General features: G+C 47.2%; 1 protein-coding gene across 2 annotated transcripts in view; it reads right to left on the reverse strand.

Moving 5' to 3' along the window:
* DUSP5 (dual specificity phosphatase 5) overlaps positions 1-20599 on the reverse strand; it is a 142350-nt gene that overhangs the window by 90309 nt on the left and 31442 nt on the right. Inside the window, exon 4 of one of the 2 annotated variants that reach the window (XR_011364210.1) lies at positions 19354-19601. The exons of the other annotated variant lie outside the window; for it this stretch is intronic. The gene's annotated coding sequence lies outside the window, so the exon portion shown is untranslated. Of the gene's footprint in view, positions 1-19353; positions 19602-20599 lie in introns of those variants that run through there. 2 annotated transcript variants of the gene reach the window in all.

Raw genomic sequence — 20599 nt, forward strand, 5'->3', positions numbered from 1 at the left:
AGAGAGCACTGCGTCAGGACCCTTGAACACTAAGGAAATCACACGGATAACTCGCTGCGGATTCCGTCGCTCGTCATGTCAACTCTTTGGGCGGACAGCTTAATCTGCCCGAGCATAGAATGGAGTCTATGGGACCAGCGGAACTTCAATCTGGAGCTCACACGGGCCCTCAAACTGGAAAGAATACACCATTTCCTGCAGGGCATACAGCAGCTGATAACTGAAAGACTGGAGATTTTTAAATAGACATTTTATATATATATATATATATATATATATATATATATATATATACATAAAAGAACTTCTAATGAGACGGCACTCCAGGATTAAAGTGAAAAAGCAAAGTGTTTTATTCACCCATCAGTTGCGACGTTTCGATCTACTCCATGAGATCTTTTTCAAGCAGTCCACACTGCTTGAAAACTCGTAAGTCGCAACTGATGGGTGAATAAAACACTTTGCTTTTTCACTTTAATCCTGGAGTGCCGTCTCATTAGAAGTTCTTTTGTGAATTTGGGAGCCTTGGATCTGGCAACCTGGGACTTGTGCACCCACCTGAGCCTTGAGCTCAGCCCTAAAGCCCTAAGGCTATGTGGAAAACATGGAAACAGCCAATGACTATATCCATGTTTTCCAGACAACCTTAGAGCTTTATCCAAGTTCAGCAGCCCCAGCTAATCAAATGCCGAACGTTTGGGGTCGGATCGACTCGAACCCGAACCCGGTTCGCTCATCTCTAGTCAGACCCCTTATTGTCATTCATTAGTATCTATAAGAACTGGCACCCTGGCAGTGTAATCTTAGGATACCAATCAGTTACCATGACAGCCAGAGGAATTGGGAAGACCCCTGTAACTGGCATAATAAAAAAAAAAATTCACACAATTTTTGCTAATTTTACTGTAGAATCTGAAGGATAAAAACGCACAGGCAGGTTGCGCTGCCTCCCATCAGTTTCCCATTATTAGTAATCGAGGATTTTTATTGCAATATAACCGGATTGTGCGTTTTTACTCCAAAAAACATGTTTTTTTGCTGCAGATTTTTTCATTTTTGTTTATGTGAATGGGGACTATCCACGATAAATACACACACTCATTTATACAGGGGTGAATTTCCGGATGTTTCCTGTGCAGGTAAAATCCGAAGCACTTTGGTTCCTTGTGAATTCACCCTGATCAGGAAGCCGCAGACACAGTTTTTCTCCCCCATCTTTAACCCTTCCCTGGCTGGGGCCTGAGATCTGACTCATTGCTGCCTGTCAGGTAGGATGCAGAGAATGAAACATGACATGGCTGCCCACACGTTGCACGCACATCATGTGCTGACCTTTTATCAGGACTGGGATGACCAAGTAATACTCCTAGAAACGATATGGCGATATTACTCCCAGCAACAGGGCAGCAGATGGATGATGTGGCAGCGCCCACTGACAAGCAGGTGCCAGGAAACCGTGAATGCTCTGTAGGAAATAGAAGAGCCGCACACTACAAGGACCCGGCGTCCTCCAGTATTTAATCAGCTGGAAGTCCCCAGACGTGTCACATGTCAACAGCATCCTGACAAACAAACCCTTAAGGCTCTGTTCACATCTGCATTGTGTAATGGGAGGCACATGGCTCTGCTGGAGCACCTGATGGATCCCACTGACTGATAATGTATGACTAGGACTGTATATGGTCATATACAGTGATCGGTAATGTTGGGGGTTGCAGTACTATATATATATATATATATATATATATATATATATATATATATATATAGTATGATAGAATTGTGCCATGGACATGTCCAGTGGGGGTCATGATGGGAGGTGTAGTGGTTTATGGGGAGAATGTAATGAAGCTAAACAATGGACCTGTCCAAAGTTTAGGTAATGTTGGGGGTTGTAGTGCTCTATGTACAGAATATAATAGAATTGTATACTGGACCTGTTCCATGGTTATGTAATGTTGGGGGTTGTAGTGTTCTATGTGTACAGTATAACAGAATTGTACTATTACCTTTCCTGTAGTTTGTTCATGTTGAGGGTTGTAGTGCTCTATATATGGAACAATTGTGGTGACCCCCGGTGTGGAGGTACCGCCAGTTACTTGCCAGATGGTGAAGTGTGACGCCAGCTCTGTGGTGGTTGGCTGAGATATAGCTGGGCCCAGTGATGTTGTGTTGTGACGCCAGTGCTGGTTGGGCACACAGGTATGGTGGCACACCTGCTTTTATTTTAAAGGGCCGGTTATACCTTGTTCCCCTGTGGACAGTGACCTGCCGGGTTGTTGCGGGGTCCCTTGGGTACTTATCACGGTGGCCTGGAGTGGCGTAATGACCCACCCAGACTATTGGCACTGCCACCTATAAAAAGGGGAGATGACCCATGGAGTGTGTGTGTACTGTGTTGCTACTTGACGAGGAATCACAGAGTCTCTTTATAATAAATAAAATCTGTTTTACTCTGAAGATACTTGTAGGCAGCAGATCATACAGCTTTGCATTGATTTAACACTTTTCACTTGATAAGACACTTGATACTTTAGGATTCAGATCTGTAGTGAGAGTATAGAGGGTGGTACAGTCGTGCCGACTGAGTTGCGTGCTGAGAGGTATAAAGAAGAATCAGAAGAGCAGCGAGGAAGATGTTGTGAGAGTCCCAACCCAAGTAGTACTGTGCTCTGCCGGGATGTCGGAGGTAGAAATAGAAGAATACTTGAGAAGAGAGAGTGAGAATACTTGTGCCCGTGTTTTGACTCTTTTGGTCTTCGCACCACCTGTTGCGCTACCGCCGGGGCACCTGTCCTAGTGGGTGACACAAACCCCAGACGTTGTTACCTGGGATGAGCGGAATGCTGAGGGTTCCCTGCTTACACCTGCGCTGCGAGATAGAGCTCATAGGCTTCTAGCAACTTTGCTCTATCCGGATCAGCTCCTTTATTTTTCTTGTGGATACTGTCCTGCACTGTGTCTTTCCTTATCCACGGAGAGGGTTGAGATGATCTCTGACTGAAGGATTTAACACTGCATAGTGTTAAGTGGAGTTACTTGAGAAGAAAAGGTTGCGTCCTGTCTCTACAGAGTCTAACGACAAAAGACCTTTAACTTCCTCTACCTATGTGACTTCCTATCTACAGCGCCTGTAAGGTGTGCTGTGAATGGGTGAAGAGTGCAGATGTGAGAAGTAAAGAGAGAAATGATAGGATAGAAGAAGAAAGTACTCTCATTGGCCTACAGATCCATGTGACATATAAATAAACAATAACTCTTTCAATCCTACAGCTGTGCAATAACTAAGTACACATACTTACAACAGCAACATCTTGTGGCGAAACTTTAACAGTACTATATCACTACTTACATCCAAAAAGTGCAGGCTTTTACGAAGGGTGTAACTAATAGCAAAACCCGTGGTGGGACACCACACAATACTATGGTCATGTCCAGTGGCTGGATCATTCTACTATGTTTCTGAAAAAAAAAGACCTACCCTGAAAATAAGACCTAACGGCATTTTGCCGGCTGTTTGGAGTAGATATGAAATATAAGCCCTATTCCATATATAAGCCCTACTTTAAATACAAGTCCTAGTTACAATCAGCTGACCAGATCCCTGACACTGGGTGGTTGAGCATCAGCCAATCAGGGTCAGACTTGTTATGCTCCGTTCCTACCTGCTCAACACAAGCTGCAGGGGAGATAGGAGGGGTAAGAAGATGCACAGTAGCGGACACTGGATATGGGGGGGGGGGGGGCGGGAATACATGGGCCAACTACAGAGGGGGAGGTATACAGTATGGGGGAACAACAACAGAGGGGGAAGGAAGGTATACAGTATGGGGAACAACTACAGAGGGGGGAGGTATACAGTATGGGGGAACAACTACAGAGGGGGGAGGTATACAGTATGGGGGGACAACTACAGAGAAGGGAGGTATACAGTATGAGGGAACAACTACAGAGAAGGGAGGTATACAGTATGAGGGAACAACTACAGAGGGGGAGGAAGGTATACAGTACGGGGAAACTACTACGGTATGGAATAAAGTATGGAAACTACTTGCAGTGGGGGATGTATTCAGTATGGAAGAACAACTACAGAGGGGTAAGAGAGAGATACAGTATAGGAGCCTAAAGTAATTATTCCACGGGCCGATGGGGGCCCGATCAACTATGTAAACGAGCGCCAATCTGCCTGATTGGCGCACGTTTACTGAGCCTATTCCACGGCCCCGATGATCATTAAGCGAGAGCTGCAGGGACATCGTTACCGATGTCCTTGCAGCCCTTGCATCATACATTACCTGTCCGGGCTGCAGGTCTTCTCCTTCTCCCGGGGTCCGTGCGCAGCAGCTTTGGAGCGGGGCTGTCTGAACTTATAGGCCCGTCAGCCAATCACTGGCCGCGGCAGTCCCGGCCAGTGATTGGCTGAGCGGTCTGTCAATTCAGACAGCCCCGCTCCGAAGCCGCTATTCCACCGTAGCGATGCGCTGGTGGCGAACAATGATTTTAGGTCTGAACTTAGGTCATGGCCTGATCGTTCTCTCTATTTCACAGAACGATAATTATCGCTCCGTGGGACAGCATTGTGGCCAACTACAGTATAAAGTGCTACAGTGTAGGGGCATACCATGTTTTTCCGAGAGAAAAATAATATAAAAGCCTGTCTTTTTTTGGAGAAACCGGGTAGGAGTTGAAGTACATTTAGTATATACACAAGCACATACACTGATACATTTCATCTAGGCCATAGGGTTATAGTGCCGAGCTATTCACCGGCCATTCAGCTCGCCATTCTTGGTTTATGCTTTTAAAAGTTGGCAGGATCCATCTCACCTCTGTGCTAATATTAAGTGCAGAGAAATGAATGTGGAGTCTCGGCACAGGAACTGAGTGTATGAATTATTAATGCTTCCTTCCTGGGTCTGATTACACAGGAGGCTCTATGGAGGAGAGCACTTTGTGCATTGTCTGTTCCACAATATCCTGCAGCCTAATGGACACCAGCTTAAGTGATGTCAGAGATATTACATAGTGATGGGAGACCGCTCACTGCTGAATTCAACACAATTCAACTTTTATTCCAAGAATCCCTTTCAGTTCTCATCTATAGAGTGTGTCATGAACCTGCAGGTACCCTCATGTCTGGACCAATGATGAAAGTGATCCTAACACTCTCGGACACTCAAACACTTCGGTCATTGAACAAAATTTCGCCCTGAAGTTTTGTTCAGTACTTCGTACACTATTCGGTATGCAAATAAGATCAGGGGAGATAACTATCAGCTGAACTATTGAGGAGTTCGGACACCTAGGATACAAGAGCGGGGTTTCCTGTTATAATGATGGGAATCCCTGCATTCCCCTCTATGGGGAGAAGCAGCAGTGCTGGGTGAATGCTGTGGTTGGCTGCTAGGTGAGCTGCACCAGCTGTGGGGACTCCTCTTCAGACCCCTGGCAGCTGGGACATAATGAGCCTATTCCATAGGTCGTTTAGAGGAGCAAACGAGCGCTCTCAGCGCTCGTTTGCTCCTCGTTCCCCGCTCGCTGCCGCCGCTATTCAACGCGGCAGCAGCGAGCAAGTGAGTGCGGGAGGGGCGGCGGGGAGCTGCGGGGGGGCTGCCCGGGGGATCGCTGATCGTCCGGGCAGCCCATAGTATATACCAGCTTCTGCTGCCCACGCTCCTATTCAATGGAGCGACGGCAGCAGATCGCTGCTATATCAGTTGCTTGTTTTTCAACATGTTGAAAAACAAGCGACTGCAACGATCAGCCGACATGAACGATGTCGGCTGATCGTTGCACTCTATTCCATGGGACGATTATCGTCCGTAGCGGCCAGTATCGGACGAATACGAACGATAATCGTTCCGTGGAATAGGGCCTTAAGGAGGGTATGCCGCGGGTTGGGGATGGGTGCCAGGAAGTCGGCAGGTGAATGCTGGTGGCCTGGAGAGGAGTCCCCGCACCTGGTGCAGTTTACCCAGGCACTGCCACTGATTCTCCCTGCTTCGGGAACACCTCTGACAGCCCGTCCCCAACTCTGGGCACCCCTCCATTGTTCACTGCGTGTCAGCCGCTTAGAATTCGACACCAGCGGGGCGGAGCTAGCCGGCCATGTGAACGGACGTGCCCTGAGAGAGCTCCGTCCATGCAGCCCTGAATAGGCCTAATTACCGGTGTTCCCACCGCCAGAACTACACACCGGCACATGGGGAAGACCACCGGGGGACGCTCACCTACCCCGACTCCAGCGGCGACACGGAGGACCCGCTTGCAGACGCTTGAGCGCTTCTTCCCGCGCGGCACGGCTGGAGGCCGTGAATCCCGCAGCCCGCGCCAGCCACCCAGGGAGTCAGAAGCCACAGATCAGACCCGCTCCCTCAGCTTACCTCCCGCACCTGCACCGGACTGCTGCGGAACCCGGGAGGCTCACTTGTCAGCGGTGAGTGCAGAGCCGAGGACACGCTCTGAGCACCGGGAAGGGAAGCGGGCGCCATCTTGCCCACGTGGGGCGCGGGGTCCAGCCGCACGGGACGCAGAGCAGACACCCCGGCACCCTGAGACACCTTGCAAGCCGGCAGTAGGTGAGGCCCTGAGACCGGGGGACCCCCCAAATAGCCCACAACCTCCTGAGGGGACTCTAGACCTATCTGAGCTCCCCCAAATCCCAGAGCCGGCGCCATCTTGGCCCCAGGGGACCCACCAGGGACACACAACACAGGAGGAAGCGGCTCCCATACAGCCTCCCACACAGCCCCCCGTCTCGCAGAGGGCCCCCCTACCTGCCTCTCTCACCCTCCCCTTGCGGAATACCCTGCACCCTGCCCTCTCTCCCTCCTGTGGGTCTGCATTTTCTATACAATATAATCCAGACATGGCTGCGGCACCATTGCCTCCAAGAAGTGACAAATCTCATACAAAAAACCCACAACAGAAATCCTCCCAGAGACAATCTACTAAAGCTAAAAATGGGGGTAATTCCCTCACAGCCACACCGCCACATGAGACATCTTGGCAACCTGGGGGAGATTCCGACTCTGACTCGTCTATATTTGGGGCTCAATCTCAGGGCAATGTTAGACAGCTTCTCTCTCAGCTCCCCACATGAAATGATTTCAGAGCCCTACTCTCGGAGATCAAGGCGTGCAGGGTGGAAATATCGGAAATCCGCAAGGATATCCAACATGTGTCAGAACGAGTAGAAAATCTGGAGGAGGAACATGACACTACTCGCTCCTACATTGCACAACTCCACGCTACAGTAGGGGTGCAATCTTCTGCCCTCAATGACATGCAACGCCACATGGAGGACTTGGACAATAGGGGACGGCGCAACAACATCAGGGTCCGGGGGCTTCCAGAGGCAACACACGATGAGGACCTCTCTGAAACTCTTGAGGCCATATTCAACATTATCCTGGGAGAACCCTCCTCGCACAAAATCAAGCTGGACAGGGCTCACAGGGCCCTCCGGCCTAAGCTGAACTCTGGCGCCCCTAGAGACGTTATCTGCTGTGTGCATGATTACGAGGTGAAAGAACGCATCATGACTAAAGCCCGAGCCATGAAGGATCTTGAGTTCGATGGAGCCCCTATTCAGCTCTTCCCGGATCTGTCCTGGCTCACTCTGCAAAAGAGACGGCTCCTCCGTCCCCTCCTTACTACGCTGAAAGATAGCCAAGTCATGTACCGCTGGAACTTTCCATTCGCCCTAGTGGCTAGGAAGGATGGCAGATCGGCAACTCTGAGAGACCTCTCCGACCTCCCAGCCTTCTGCGAGACTTTTGCCCTCCCCATCCCTCGGATCACAGAATGGACCGTCGCACATCCTCCCGCCCCCCCCGAGACTGTATGGCGCTCCACACAGCAGAAGCGGCGCAGATCCTCCTCTCACCCCTCACCTCCTCCAGCTCGCGACCCTGGAGGTTCTTCTTCCTCTCCCCGCTGATCTAGTGCCCTGCCTTCAGGGCCCATTGAGCTGCCACCTGGCGGTGGGACTGTTTTTTCCTTTTATTGCTCACTGCTATACGTTTGGCCTATCTTTTACTTCTACAGCTAATTAGGCTGCATGGACGGGTTGCCAACCTGACTACTGTACATCCTGGTGCCTGTCCGGTTCGCAACCTGGTCTCTCCCTCCCCCTAGGAGCCTTATCCCTATGCTTTTTTTGATTCTACATTTATCTGTGTTTTGTAGGGAGAACCTTTTTTGGTTTTTTTGCTCCTCCCCATGCTCATTTTGCATGGGTATATGGCCTAGAGCCGTAAACTTCCTTTTTTGGGATTCTTCTGAAATGTTTATTGATACGTTGTTTACCCTTTTCTTTTTTCTATGTAGCCCTTATGTACCTCCCCCCTCTTTCTTTCCTCCCCCTCCCAAGCAGCTCCAGACTTCGAACGGATTTCCTGCCTCCTTGGATTGCCTCACGTGGTGGATGGCCTATGTTGTGGATTTGGGTGAGTTTTATGCTCTCATTAGCCTTATGTTCCACCTGACTTCCCTATGGCTCAGATAGTCACCATTAATGCCAAAGGGCTAAACTCTAATATTAAAAGGCGCCTGCTCCTGCAGGAACTGCGCTCCTTGAGAGCGGATATCGCCTTTGTACAGGAGACCCACTTTGATGCTACAGCCAACTTTAATTTCTCTAAACACTTCTAGCCTATTCGGCCTCGATGGGATGTAAAAGGGGAGGGGTAGCTATTCTGATTTCCCGACACTGTCCTGTACAAGTAACTTCCTCCTATTCAGACCCCGGGGGGAGATTTGTGGTGGTAGAGGGGACCCTACAGGGTAAACCCCTCCTACTATGTAATGTATATGCCCCGAATCGTAGGCAAATTCCCTTTCTCCGAGGTGTGCTCAAGCGGCTTGCAACCTATCCGCCCTCCCCCAGAATATTAGGGGGCGATTTCAATCTTCCATTCTCAGATCAGATGGACAGATGCTCCCACTCCGGTATTCCTCCCTCTCATGATTTACGTAGGTTGTCGGTTGAATTCCGTAAATTGATTCGCCGACATAATCTTTATGATCTCTGGCGTATTGTGCACCCCCTGGAGAAAGCTTATTCCTTCTACTCCCACCCTCACCAAACGCACACTAGAATTGACTATTTTTTTGGGAATATCCCGACAGTTCGCTTACTCCAGAAAGCAGACATTGAACCCATCTCGTGGTCTGACCACGGCCCTGTTCACATCACCCTGGCCCCTATGCTCTCACCCACCCGACAATGTCATTGGCGCCTCAATGAATCCCTACTTAAAACCCAAGTGTCCCGAGACTCTATTAAACTATGTATTGAGAACTATTTCAGGGAGAATGAGGGATCAGTCTCCTCCCACTCAGTCCTGTGGGAAGCCCATAAGGCCGTCACAAGAGGGCACTGCATAGCACTCAGTTCTAAACTCAAAAGGGACCGCCATGCTGGTATCCTAGAAGCTAAGCGCAGTATTCGCACCCTAGAGGCCTCCATGTCCTCCCGTCCCTCGGTGAGCACCCTGCGTAGGTTGGTGGCGGCCAGAGCTAAGCTTAAGGATCTCTCTATCCATAAGGTAGAGCGCTTGCTCCTGTTTTCTAGACAACGCTTTTATGAGAAAGGGAACAAGGCGCATACCCTTTTAGCTCGCATGCTCTCTGAACGCTCGGCAGCACAATCTCCGCGGGCCCTCAGGGACGGACAGGGAAACACAAAATACCACCCGGCAGACATATCCCGAATTTTTGAGATATACTTCTCCGCTCTATATTCCCTCCCATCCTCCCTACCATCCGACCCAGCCGCTCGAGCCCAGAAAATAAGAGACTTTCTGGCCACCTGCAATCTGCCCACTCTAACCCCGGAAGCAGTGGAACACTTAAATTCCCCTGTTACTCTTGAAGAACTACAGGAGGTGCTGAAACATCTGCCCTCGGGAAAGTCCCCGGGCCCGGATGGTTACACCTATCTATATTACAAAACTTTCTCTGAACTCCTCTCCCCCCAACTGGTTTCGCTCTTTAATACCTATATGCAGGGCTCCCCCATCCCCTCCTCCATGCTTCATTCCCACATAACTCTAATACCCAAACCGGACAAAGACCCCCTAGATTGTTCTAGCTATCGACCCATCGCCCTGCTAAACACAGATTTAAAGCTTTTCACAAAAATCTTGGCCACGCGCCTTGGGCTCTATCTACCATCATTAGTAGATAAAGATCAAGTTGGATTCGTTATGGGTAGACATGGGTCGGACAACACCAGGCGGGCGATCGATATAATTGATGCTGTCAACCTCCAAAACGACAAGGCACTGGTCTTGAGCCTGGATGCTGAAAAGGCGTTCGATCGCTTGGGCTGGCCCTTCTTAATGGAAGCCCTTTCATTTTACGGGTTCTCCGGTCCCTTTCTGGCAGCGATTCAGGGTCTATATTCCTGCCCGACAGCATCCATTGTATCCTCGCACCAACGGTCGGGAGTGTTCCCCCTCTCTAATGGCACCCGCCAGGGCTGCCCACTTTCGCCATTACTATTTGTCCTCTGTATAGAGCCTCTAGCGGCGGCCATCAGGAGTAATATAGATATCAGCGGAGTCACTATCAGGGGGAGGGAATACAAGCTGATGTTGTTTGCAGATGATGTCCTGTTGACCCTCACTAACCCACTTATATCCCTACCTAATTTAAATGAACTGTTGCGAGAGTTCAGGGTGTTATCGGGGTACAAGGTCAACACAGCCAAAACTGAAGCGCTCCCCCTCAACTTGCGGGCTGGAGAGCTGCAGCACCTATGTGCGACCTTTAAATTTCGCTGGTCTACGGATTCTATCCGCTATCTGGGGATTCGTCTGACCGCGACCTATCCCTCCTTGTACCAGGCTAACTTCCCCACACTCTTTAGAGACGTTAAGACCCTTATGGCGAAATGGAGCAAGCATTACATCTCCCTCCTGGGTCGAATAGCAGCGGTAAAGATGACTATACTCCCCAAACTGCTGTACCTATTTGAAACCTTACCTGTCAGGGTCCCTATGCAGGAACTCAAGGCCATGCAGGCGGCAATGTTTAGATTTATATGGGATGGGAAGAGGCATAGGATCCCCAAAACAGTGATGATGGCTAGTAAACTGCAGGGTGGCCTAGCGGTCCCAAATGTCACACATTATTACTGGGCGGCCCATCTCCGTTATATCCCTTCCTGGACTGCCTATCACGCCTACAGTAAGTGGATGGCCATAGAGCGAAGGTGGCTGGCCCCCACCCATCCTAACTCTATCCTCTGGCTCTCTAACCCAGCTGCCACCTTCCCCGATCCACTCCTTGGCCCTATCAAACATACGAGGCACATCTGGCAGACATGCTCGGCCAAATTTAAACTTATCTCTGAAGCATCACCCTTAATCTCATTCCTTCTTACTCCTGCATTCCCCCCGGGCATGCAGTCTACAGTAGTCCGGACGTGGGGGGAGCGCAACCTGTTTCAATTCGCTGACATTGTCAACCCACTAACCCGCACTCTGCTACCCTTTGCGGACCTGCGTGAGAAATATGGACTCCCTCGGACTGAACATTTCACTTACCTGCAACTACACCACTTCATGACAACCCTAATGGCTTCCACCACGGTATCAAGGCCCACAGCTTTTGAGCAAATGTCTAGGCTAGGTCCTAATATGCAGGGAATGATCTCTGATATTTACAGGATATTGGGCTCGCCTCCGGACGACACCCCGACCTGCCATAAATACATGGTGAAATGGGAGGCGGCTTTGGCCAAGACTATCTCTCCAGAGTGTTGGAGGATCATATGGGAGAGGGCAGCCAAAACGTCCATATGCACTGCATACAAGGAAACCCAGTACAAACTGCTTATGCTGTGGTATCACACCCCCGAATTACTGAACAGACTGAATCCCTCCGTCTCCCCCCTGTGCTGGCGATGCCTGGGTGGAACCGGAACGGTTCAACATATCTTTTGGGACTGCCCGATCATTAGGCCTTACTGGGCCACTGTGTGCGGCATGGTGTCCTCTATTATACAGAAACCCTTCCCGTGTGATCCTCTGACCTGCCTCCTCAATTTGACCCCCAAGAATATTGGTAAGAAAGCTACTAAGCTCACACTGCAACTACTGTCAGCGGCCAAAACTTTGATAGCGCGGCAGTGGAAGCAGACCCTACCCCCTGCATTGATGGACCTGATAGCTAGAATAAAAGACATGAGGACCATGGACCATCTCACGGCCTCATTGGCAAACCGCCTAGATACCTTTGATGCAGTGTGGTCCCCATGGGACACCTATTGTACACAACAGGGATATGCCTGAGAAGTATGGATCGCTGCCTTACCTTCCCTCCCTCCCTCCCCCCCCCCCCCTGTCGTTATCTGTCATGTCTGTCCACTTCTCTCCTTTTAGTACGTGTCTCCTGTCGTTCGACCTCCAACTATCTGTCTTCTTCTGGTCTTTTATATTTTTGATGTGACCTCAGTACTTGATTTCGCACTATTTGTACAGGCTTGGAGATTGTTTATGTTGGCTTACTTCCTCACAATGTTCCAGCGTCCCTATGGAAGCTTTTCTGAAAGAGCTATGTGCTCTCCGCCTGCCACGTGCTCTGCGACCTCATTTGGGAGCTCAATGCTCACAATATGCCATACTGTACAGTCACCTGTTTTGGCTTTACAACCTGTTGTCTCATGTTTTTCTGTTGTATAAAACTTTAATAATAAAAATCACAGTTGAAAAAAAAAAAAAGAATTCGACACCAGCCGGTTTCATTTTTGCCGCTGTTAGAATAGCTGCCCAGCTCCCGATGCTGCGGGGATTACCCATTTAGAGCGGGGATTCCAGTCATTGTGGCAGGAATCCCCACTGCTTAAAGCCCCTATTCCACGGGTCGTTTAAAGGAGCAATATCGTTCGTATTCGGCCGATATCGGCCGCTACGAACGATATTCGTCCCGTGGAATAGAGTGCAACGATCAGCCGACATCGTTCATGTCGGCTGATCGTTGCAGTCGCTTGTTTTTCAACATGTTGAAAAACAAGCGACTGATATAGGAGCGATCTGCTGCCGTCGCTCCGTTGAATAGGAGCGTCGGCAGCAGATGCTGCTATATCCTATGGGCTGCCCGGACGATCAGCGATCCTCCGAGCAGCCCCTCCCGCACTCACCCGCTCGCTGCAGCCGCGTTGAATAGCGGCGGCAGCGAGCGGGGAACGAGGAGCAAACGAGCGCTAATAGCACTCGTTTGCTCCTCCAAACGACTCGTGGAATAGGGGCATTACAGTAAGTAGTGGTGCAAGATGCGTAACTACTTAGTACTAGTCTTTGCGCTCTGCACCTGACCTATGGAGTGTAAAAACGTATTTAACACATTTACATTGTTCCCTATGGGAAAACACAGCTGAATTCTCAAACTGTTCGGTTCTGGAACAACCTTTCAGAACCAAGAGGTCGAGAGCAGAGGTATTAGTGTATAAATGAAGACAAGTTTTACTATATCTGTCATTGTTTCTGATCACTCATCATGTCAGGCTAAACTACAAAATACTTCTGGCTCCTGCAAGGAAATAGGGAGACCCTTTTATAAGAAAGGATCAATAACCTGGTGAAGTATCAGCTCCGTTGTACTACCTATAGGTCGTCATTTTATTGCATTTCATACTTGATAGAACTTTACCTGTTGAATATTGTCACTCTTTTGTATCATAAATAGTTTTCTTAGTGAATAAGGAATATTACTATCACGCCCTGTTACTCAGTGCTAGTCACCCACCTCACCGATAATGTGTAATCCTACTGTCACCAGATTGTGGGTGGGAAATAACCCTCTGCCTCCCATTATCACACAGCCCGCTCCATGCTCAGACTCATGTTATCAGAGCTGAGACCTATAGAACAGCAAGTATCGGCGTGCAACACAACTGCCTCATAGAGCAAATATTCACTTCATATTATACTGGGATTTACATGTGTTTGTTTTATTGATATCACCAACTAAGGTGCAGTAAACATTCCTCCGCTAAAGTAACATAAAAAGAGTTTACTAAATCCTACATTATTATTCAGAACTTCACTCCCATCTTATAATATATTTATCTCGAGAAGATCTATAGACATTGATAAGTAGCACACCCTGCTATATGCTATATACAACAATATAACTACTATAATACTGCTCCTATATACAAGAATATACCTACTATAATACTGCTCCTATATACAAGAATATAACTACTATAATACTGCTCCTATAAACAGAAATATAACTACTATAATACTGCTCCTATATACAAGAATATAACTACTATAATACTGCTCCTATATACAAGAATATAACTACTATAATACTGCTCCTATATACAAGACTATAACTACTATAATACTGCTCCTATATACAGGAATATAACTACTATAATACTGCTCCTATATACAGGAATATAACTACTATAATACTGCTCCTATATACAAGAATATAACTACTATAATACTGCTCCTATATACAAGACTATAACTACTATAATACTGCTCCTATATACAGGAATATAAGTACTATAATACTGCTCTCCTATATACAAGAATATAACTACTATAATACTGCTCCTATATACAAGAATATAACTACTATAATACTGCTCCTATATACAAGAATATAACTACTATTATACTGCTCCTATATACAAGAATATAACTACTATAATACTGCTTCTATATACAGGAATATAACTACTATAATACTGCTCCTATATACAGGAATATAACTACTATAATACTGCTCCTATATACAAGAATATAACTACTATAATACAGCTCCTATATACAGTAATATAACTACTATAATACTGCTCCTATATACAGGAATATACTACTATAATACAGCTCCTATATACAGTAATATAACTACTATAATACTGCTCCTATATACAGGAATATAACTACTATAATGCTGCATTAATTTTTACAACTTTGTTGTGTTATATTCCACTTGTACAGTATCCAGTGAGTATTGTAGGCAGAGTACGGCTGCTGTGGGTTTGCAGATTATTACGTAGCCACTCAGAGATCCTGAAATAACTCTGTGGGTTTTCTATTGTTACTGACTAGAGATGAGATGATGGTTCACAGCATTACATTTAACTCACTGACTGACTTTACACGACTCACAGGTGATCAGTGATTGATGTCACAGCCCTGTGATGAGTCTATAGAACAGCAATAAAGCTGGATACAATCATTGCTGAGAAAAGGAGGATGGCATCTGCAATCTCCTCCAAGGCTTCATATAAAGTCCATATGGTATAAGCTGCTAAGTAACTGCTAGAACCCTCACCTGTAAGCCCCTGAATCCTGCTTATAAATGGTGACAAATAGAATGCGGTAGAACACTTGTGATATGGTAGTTAGCTCCAGTCTATCAGTACAGGTAGGATGTAAGGCTGGGTTCACATTGCATTTTTGCAATGTTTTTGTTTTTTTTTCCATCCGTTTTATGCAAAAAAAACAAACCATAAATAATGATTGAAAAAAACAATACGTTTTTCTACTGACTTCCATTATTATTATTATTATTATCATTATTATGGAAAAACTGTTCAAAACCAATGCACACAAATGCATCCGGTTTTTCATAAATTTTTTGTACTTTTTTTTTTTTTTTGCATAAAACTTATGAAAGAAAACAGACTGTTAAAACACAGTGTAAATCCAGCATTAGGCCATGTTCAAACTACGTATGAGACCGGCCGTTCCGTGACCCGGCCGGGTCATCGAACGGGCGGTCTCTGAAAAGATTATCCCGGCCAGATGATCTTTAGTGCCGCTAAGTTCTGATGCGGGCGCATCCATGCGTGCCCACTTTACAACTCCCCACTGCACGCTATGGAACGAGCGGCAGGAGTTTTTTTACTGCGTCGCTAGGGATCCCGGATGGAGTGTATACTATGGGGGACATTTATTAAGTCCGATGTTTTTTACAGCGGACTTAAAAATGTTCCCGCATCTCCGGCGCCACCAAGATTTATGTAGAGGCGGACTGCCTCTACATAAATCCCGTGCGCTCCAGTGCGCACGGCCGAAAACCTACGCCAGCTGAGGCCTGGAGTAGGTTTTCGGCGTAGCTTCAAGAGAAAATAATAATGAATCGCGCGGGCTATGAGTCCGCGCCCCCTCCACACCCCCTCCCCCTTTTTCCAATCTGGCCGGGGAGGTGAGTGGACGTTGTTGCCCTCAGCCTCCTCCCCGGGGGCCTCCTCCCCGGACAGATTGGAAAAAGGGGGAGGGGGTGTGGAGGGTTCCAGCGGCGAGTCCCGTATCGCAGCGCTCCGGTCCCCGCTGCCCGGCCGCTTCCTGGTCTCTGACGCGGGCTCGAGACGTGAGTACGGAGTACCCCTCTAAAGTACATGTAAGCAGACAGTCTTCTGATATCCGGCACTGTATACAGATTTATTGTTGAACCTTCAGGGATGATGGTTATCGAAATCTATGTGATTAGGCCATGTTTCTCCACAGAGATCTGGATCTATCTGACCGGCCATGTTTCTCCAGAGATCAGGATCCATCTGGCCGGCCATGTTTCTCCATGGAGATCTACATCCATCTGACCGGCTATGTTCTCCACAGAGATCAGGATCCATCTGACCGGTCCATGTTCCTCCACAGAGATCTGGATCCATCTGACCGGCCATGTTTCTCCACAGACATCTGGATCCATCTGACCAGCCATGTTTCTTTACAGAGATCTGGCTTCAACTGACTGGTCATGTTTCTCCACAGACATCAGGATCCATCTGACCGGCCATGTTTCTTTACAGAGATTTGGATCCATCTTAGCGGCCATGTTTCTTTACAGAGAACTAGGGGTTACTTGGTTCAGACGTCCCTTTAGTCAGGTGGGACTGCCCATATCTAGCCTGGGAGGGTAGTGTAGATTAGAGGATACGAATTTAAGCACTATTCCCCCTGGTGTGGCAGTGTGTAAAGGGTATATGGGTATAGCATATGGCCATACCACCTTGAAGGCAAATAGCACAAAGCACCCACAACATGCTCCATCCCCCGTATCGTCTGCAGAAGTATCAGAACGGATGGGCAGATGGATAAGTGGAGCGCCAGAGAGCAGAAAGGGTAGGACCATTCCTGCCCTGTGGATATCCCCTTTAAAGGAGAACGATTTTAGAAGAATTTAACCTGCTGATAGCCGCCTATTGCGCACAGGGCACCGAGGAGGAAGGTATGTGTCTTACCTTCCTCCTCTGCGCTGTTCCCGTGCTGTCAGCAGTATAATCCTCAGCCTGCAGCATCTAACCTGCTGCTAGTTCCCCTTTAATTCTCCAGTAGAGAATATGCTAAATATGAATACAGCAGGTTGTATCAGCGGATGAACACTATTCTATGTATTTGCCATCCTCCTTTTCTTTTCTCTTCCACTCACTTTTTAGCCTTGGTCAGAAGCAGTCAGCTAGCGATCCAGACACTGCTGCTTTGCATTCCTGAAACATTCTTTTACAGCAAAGTTTTGAGTTATTTTCAGGTCATATGATCTTAATGCAGGATGACGAACATAGCAGCGGAGGACTACAAAGGCTGGCACTCATCACCAGGCGCTGCTGACGAGAGCAGAATACTTCCCAATTATCTGTGTGAACAATTTGGGAATAAACACAGGGATGAGGAATAAGGTGAGGAGTGTAGGATGGTATCTAGAACTCCTCCATCATGCCTGAGAGTCATCCTGTCCCCGAGGGCCGCACCATCCATAGCTAAATCTATTCGTCAATGTGCTTTCACCAGAGAAACTGTATTACTCATCCCTGTATCCAACTATTGAGGTCACAATTCTGATCCGCAGCAACTTACTGGGGAATATGCAGAAGATGAGGAGCAGGAGAAGTTACATGAAGACTGATTTACATTCCTTTTATTTTATTTACGTCTCTAAATATTTTAACTCTTTTGCTTCATTTTTTAGAAATCACTTTACATTACATACAGTTAGGGAAATTTATTGTTTAAAAGGGCAAAGCTGACGGCTATGTATGTCCTTATGCTGCTGTAATGCAGCCTTATGTATCAGGATATACCATGTGTGCAGGATCTAGATAGGATATACTATTGGTGTTGGTTCCAGGCAGGATATACCATTAGTGTAGGATCTAGACAGGATATACCATGTGTGCAGGATCTAGACAGGATATACCATTGGTGAAGGATCTAGACAGGATATACTATTGGTGTTGGTTCCAGGCAGGATATACCATTGGTGCAGGATCTAGACAGGATATACCATGTGTGCAGGATCTAGACAGGATATACCATTGGTGGGGGATCCAGGCAGAATGTACCATTGGTGCAGGATCCAGATAGAATGTATATGTTGGTATTTGGTAATCAGTTTCTGAAATGATTATTCAATGGTGACAACTAATTTAGCTGCACTGCCCATTGTACCACTATATACTGATGTGGGATCCAGACAGGACAAACCACTAGTACAAGATCCAGACAGGATATACCATTGCTGTGGGATCCATACAGCATATTCTATTGGTGTGGGATCCAGACAGGAAACACTATTGGTGGGGAATCCAGACAGGATGTACCACTGATGCAGGATCCACACAGGATGTACCATTGGTTTGGGATCCATACAGGATATTCTAATGGTGCGGGAACCAGATAGGATGTGCATGTTGGTATTTCCTAAATAATCATTCAGTACTGACAACAATATAAGTGCACTGCCCATTGTGCCATTATACTCTGATGTAGGATCCAATCAGGATGTACCATTAGTGTGGGATCCAGACAGGATGTATTATTAGAGTGGGATCAGAAAGGATGTACAATTAGTGCGGGATCAAGCCAGGATACACTATTAGTGTGGGATCCAGTCAGGATGTACCATTAGTGTGTGATCTAGGCAGGATGTTCCACTGTTGCAATATCCATATACCATTACTGTAGGATACAGATGGAATGCGCCAATATTTGTCAAAGAGACAACACGAAGTGCGGCCACATTGGTTGTCACTTTTAAATTAGATAATCAGGAAATTGACACTTTGATATTTCCGGCAACCTACTGACCAGATGGTTATTAGTTTCTGCAATGATCAATCAACAGCGACAACTAATACATCTGCATTGGCCATTGTCACTTCCACAACAAAAGGAAAAATATCTCTGTAAAGTAAAAGAAACCTTATTACCAAACCTTGTCTGCCACAGAAACTCCATATTACAATGTCGGTGAAAATCCCCTTTAAATTCCCCTACCGTGATAGCTCCCAAAGGTTTCCTTTATAAAACGGTTAAAAGAAAGGATAAAGAAAAACTGCGTCAAAAGAAATAACACGAGGAAATATAATTACTGTAATTTAATGTTCAATTAAACCGTTCCGAGCTTCCACCTCTTATATAAAATGTTTTCCACAATGCCGCCACCGCCGCTGCCATCGCCGCCGTCCGTCATTTGGCGTGGTCTGTTATCTAACTCATATAGAGGAAAATACATTACATAAGACTTACGTCTGGGACCAATTGAAGAGAAACAGCAGCGTTTATAAAAGTCTCTTTGTTCTGTGTCCTGGGTCGAACGTAAGAATCATCTCAATGTGCCTCTGTCTGTTTGGAGAAAACAAACAGTTTTAAAGGATGTGGCCCCACCAGCCTCACGTACACAATGCCCGCCTAGGGCAGCTGGTCTAGATTTAGAATCTCAGCCAGTGACATAGACAGCTAATGGTGCATGTGGTACCCAGCTAAGCAATATCCAAAAATACATAGAAATAGTGAATGGCTATGTTCCTATGTTAGGAAAGGTCCAAGCTCATAGGCTCAACATAGCAATTGGCAACTAGTTTCTTCTTGAGACATTTGTAATATGGAAACAAGTCTGAGTACCCCTAGTATAGGCCCTTCTACTAAGGACGTTCATCAGGTACACAATAATCATTTCCCATTCATTGTCCTGTGTACAAAGGCCGATGGAGATGAGAATGCTCAAGTCGGATCACTTGGCATGTTAATAACGGTGGCTGACCAAGATGGAGGCAGTCCTAGGGAGTCCTGGACAACGTGGATACAGTCTATGACTTCCAGGACACCCTAGGGCTGCCTCCAACTTCGTCAGCCACCGGTAATCAAACACAGAGCGATCCGACTCCAGCATGCTCGAGTCAGATCGCTCAGTATTCAAATACTGGTGCTAATCTTCCCATACTAACAGGTGATGTGCGGCAAACAGTGATGAATTTATAGGGCTGAATGATTGATTCTAAGATAGTTTATGTAGCCCAGTCGTGAACGGTCATCAGTGAGATCTGTGCTCATATCTGGAGGCTGGTAGCCCATCTAAAAGGACCTAGGGAAAGTGTAGTCTGGTGCTTGGAAGGAGTGGCCTGGCACACAGGATAGTCTGGGAGGAGTGGCCTGGCACAAAGAAGATTCTGGGAGGAGTGGCTTGGCATACAGGAGAGTCTGGAAGGAGTGGCTTGGCATAAGGGAGAGTCTGGGAGGAGTAGCTTGGCACACAGGATAGTCTGGGAGGAATGGCTTGGCATACAGGAGAGTCTGGGAGGAGTGGCCTGGCACACAGTATAGTCTGGGAGGAGTGGCCTGGC

Source organism: Dendropsophus ebraccatus, chromosome 8, assembly GCF_027789765.1.
Source record: "Dendropsophus ebraccatus isolate aDenEbr1 chromosome 8, aDenEbr1.pat, whole genome shotgun sequence".
Classification (NCBI taxonomy): Eukaryota; Metazoa; Chordata; class Amphibia; order Anura; family Hylidae; genus Dendropsophus; species Dendropsophus ebraccatus.